This window comes from Vombatus ursinus, unplaced genomic scaffold (assembly GCF_900497805.2).
Source record: "Vombatus ursinus unplaced genomic scaffold, bare-nosed wombat genome assembly UNPS02014807.1, whole genome shotgun sequence".
Lineage (NCBI taxonomy): Eukaryota > Metazoa > Chordata > Mammalia > Diprotodontia > Vombatidae > Vombatus > Vombatus ursinus.
The window spans coordinates 50,604,756-50,609,264 of record NW_020954585.1 but is presented as its reverse complement, the minus strand read 5'-3'; positions in this window follow the sequence as shown (position 1 = coordinate 50,609,264).

Below are 4,509 nucleotides of genomic sequence, written 5' to 3'. Positions count from 1 at the left end.
GGGGGGGGGGGGGGCAGAGGAAGAGGAAGGTCCAGAATCATTTGCTCCATCCACTGGGGCTTACTATTATTGACTGAACTATTTTCAGTCCCAGGTAGCTATGCAGTATTTATATGCAATTAACTGTCAGCGGTTAATTGTAGAGAAATAGAGAAATGTATAATGGTATTTTGTTATTGTTCTATGGGGTGTTAGCGTTAGGACGGAGAGAGACAGATGGGCATATGCCAGGATGCATGTCAATTATTCTGTCTTAGGGTTCAGTATCTCCCTTCAGGACCAGGCATCTGCCCAGTTATACCTTTGGGAAACTTTTCTTAATGGGAAGGGGATAGAAATGCCCTGTAACTTCCTTATCGTTACCATCAAGCAACAAATGGCTTTTGAATTCACGGTTCAAGGTGAGCTGAGCAGTACTTAGGTCCAGGGAAAGGACAAGGTCAGCAGTCCAGAATAGGGGCCCTCTTGGCTGTGGCTCCAGTCCTTGTCCCCATCCCGAACTGTGAGGAGCCATTGGGGCCCTCCACTATTCAAGGGCACCTGACCACATCCTGGGGCTGGGGGTGAGCAGGGATTGCTACTCCTAATGCAGCTCCTGGGATGGGGACCTTCATCTTTGACCCTGCATTTGGGGTCCTCAGGTTAATATCTGAGTGTTCCTGGGTGGCTGAGCCCAGATTCTTTGCTTTGTCTCCTTCCATAAACGGGCAGAGTCAAAGCTGAATATTCCCTATCTGAGGTTGAGTGAATTGGCCCATACTGGGTGCGTCTGTAAATATTGTATTTGAACAGTATTTTTTTTACTGTTATCTTTTAAAAGAAAAAAAAAAAGAAAAAGAAAGAAAAGTAGTTTTTTGTTGTTGTTGTGTGTATTTTACCTTTTCTGTGGATCAGAAAAAAACAGAAACCAAACTTCTGATAATCTTGTTTTTAAAATGAAATTGGAATATCATATAACTCTCCACTTATTTATATGTTCCAGTATCTGGAATCTATCTGTTCTTTTTCCTACTTAGTCCCTTTTCTGTTTGTATGTATGTATTGGTTTTGTTGAATTGTTGTTCTTTATTGTTTTGTTTTTTTTTACAAAAACATAGATAGGAAAAAAAGGGAAAAAAAAGTTCTCAGGGAATTTAAACCTTATTGTTAATACCATGGTCACCCTGTGGTACCCAGAATTCTTTGCTTTCAATAAAGCAGCTTTTTTGGCTGATAACAAATATGTGATGTGGTCTTATATGCCAGCGTTTACTCACTTATTCATATTTCTAAAGCTCTCTTCACAATTGCCCTTTGAAGTAGGCTGTGCAGGTACTATCATTCCCATTATACAGATGAGGCTCATGAAAACTGTGATTTGTCGCAGGTCCTTTAGCTAATAAATCACACACCTGAGGCTTGAACCTCAATCTTCTTATATATCATATACACACTAGACCGTGCTCCTACATATGCAACTGAAGCTTTGTACTATTCAGATTCTTCATCTTAGTTTCAACGTAGCAATAAAATCTGTGTTGAAAGGACCCCAAGTCCAACTGTAACCCAGACGAAAAAGCCCTTCTACAACATAACCTGACAAATGGTCATCTAGGCTCGGCTGGAAGACCTTCAAGCATGGACAACCCACTAGTTCTCAAAGCAGTTGAACATTCTGCTTTTGGATATTGTTGGTTGACAGATTTCCCCTCCCCCACTCAAAGCCAAAACTGGTCTTTTTTGCATCTTTTATCCATTGCTTTTGGTTCCACCTTCCAAAACCAAACAAAACAAGTCTAATGCCCCTTGTATGTTGACAACCCTCCAAATACTTGAATTATTTCCACTCTGAGTTTTCTCTTCAAGTTAAGTATCCCTGTCAATGGTCTCCATATGATATATAGGGTATTATCCTTAAAATTGAGCACCCACTGTTTAGACCGAATGTACTTACCCTTTAAGAAAGCCATTGCATCTCTGAAAAGGGTGGTAGCAAACCTGCCTGTGACCTGGACCCAGTGGATGTCAATTGCGTGGAGAAATCCTGAAATGCTAGTTCTGTGACTGGGATAAATTAAACATCTCTTGCAAGGTCCAGGAGGTATACAGATAAGGGAATCCTGTGGGAAGGTAAGGACTGAATTGGATTACATAATGCACAGGTGACCTTGACATCTGATTACACACAACAGGGATGAGAAAAACATGGTGCCATCAAACAACTCTAACCAATTGTTACCTGGTCTGTTTCAATGCTATTAGGAGTTATGACTTGTGTCTGCACAGGATAAAGGAAGGAAGAGCAGAACAGAAGAAAGAACTGAAACTCTAAGAGGGGAGAGGCACTCCATGGCTCCTCTTGGGCAGCATGGTGGAGGTGGAGGCAGAGGCAATTTGAAGATTTCTTAAATGTTTTCATTCTTTTCTGAGAACAACATTTGAGCAAGTAGATCTTTTCTCAGCTGAGTAAGATTGGAGTGAGAGTAGAAGTAGTGGGTATAGAAGTCAATAGAAATGAAAATTCTTGCCCTAGTGGAGTGCTTATCAATTTGGAAGATCAGACTTGGGTGCCATAGGAAGAAAATTCTTGAAAGCAGTTTTCCACTTTTCCCCCAACCCCCATAGTTGAGCTTTGTCCACAGATGCACATGATGGGGAGGGAGGAGATAGATGCTACCTTTACTTCCTTCTCCCCCTCCCCCCAACATACACCCAGGCAGACTGGTCTGGGTACCTATATTCTACCCCAGACATCAATGGCTATGGCAGGTTCTCTGTCTCCTCCAACACCCCACCACCACTTAACCAAATGTGTCCCAGATCCTAGAATTCCCAGGTTCTGCTTCTGAGCCTTGCTCTCTGAAACTCCCCTGTCCTATCTTCTGGGAGAACAGGCTTAGCCAAGACTTTCCCCCCGACTACTAATAGCAGTCATGCACTAAGGAGGAGACAACTTGCAAGACTGGAGATACTTTAGGTGGCACAGTGGATAGAGCACCGGCCCTGGAGTCAGGAAGACTCCAAATCCAGCCTCAGACACATAAGACTTACTAGCTGTGTGACTCTGGGCAAATCACTTAACCCCAATTGCCTCTCCAAAAACAAAAAATAAAACAAAACAAAAATACTGGAGATACTTGGGTTGGTGTTAGCTTACAGCTAAAGTTCAATAGAATTTTCATGACTTGCCAGAAGGAGCCTCAGAAATAATTTGGTTCACAACCCCCCCCCCCACACACAAGGGAATTCCAGATACTGGAATACCTGAAGTGTTTCCCCATGCTTTGTCTTCTTACTTTGTCATCGATCCAGAAGGGTAGTTTGAAAATGTGAGTGCGGTACGTTTTGTCTATTTTAATTGGGGGGAGGGGGATAAAAGGTGTTTGGAGGAAGAAGAGAACTATTGACAGTGATACCCAAAAGAAGAAAAGAAAAAGAGGGTCATCATAGCACTTTTTTTTTACATGCTCAGAATAGAAGACAGACAAGCAGGACAGCTTTAAAACTCGTGAATTTTTAAAAATGCAAACTGCACATAATAGATTTGTGGTCTTATCTGCAATTTTTTTCTGTTCTTGGCATACGGAAATGTCCATTTTTTGATGTTTGTCAAATTTAGATAACACCAAAAAATTTTTAATTAAAAAAGGGGGGCATTTTTTTTTGTTCCCACCTCAGAGCCTGAGTAGCCCTGATATTATTTAGCTGAAGATTCTTACCATATTCCTGGGACCTGGGGGTGTTGTGGTCTAGGGGTCTTAGGAACTCTGAAATGCAAGATTAAAGGGCTTACATACCTTCTGGAGAAGGGTTTGAGATCAGGCAGTTTCCTAGTCAGGGAACCATAATGTTGCAGTCTAGGGGGCTTGGGAACCCCGAAATGCAGGTTAAGTGGTGCAGTTCTGCCTCGAAAGAATTCAACCACTCAAGCCTTCTTTCAGTCCAAGACAGGGTTTATTGTGTTGCCAATAGAAGAGGGACAGATTTTAAGAATCTGAGCTATTTAATAGGGAAGTGGCAAGTAGCCTGGGGTGGGGCCAGGTGCAGACAATGGAAGGAGTCAAGTGGCTGGAGAGCCACAGTGAAAGGGCAGTTAAAAGGATTATTGACTGAGATGGGCCAATGCCTCAGGTGAATGCCAGGCATCTGGGCCATGTAGGAAAGTCCAGGATCTTTTAGAGGTCCATCATTAGTGCCTATCATTGGAAACTTGTTTCCCTCAACTCTGTAGGACCACAAAAAGGGCAAGCCACCTATCTATTGACACACACAGCTCTCTGGCTTCTTTGCATTTCCCATGCACCCCACCTCTCCTCCTTTGGCTGCTTCTAAGATCTCTTTCACTATAAAGGTTCTATAATCTGGGTTGTTATCTAAGAAAACATTGAGAAAAGAAGGTGGAAAAGGCCCATGGCAGAGTGACCTCTCTGCAATTTGGAGATCATAGATTTAGAGATAGAAAGGACCTTTATGGACATCTAGTTCAACCAGTTGGGGAAACTAAGGCCCAGAGATGTTAAGAGGCTTGCA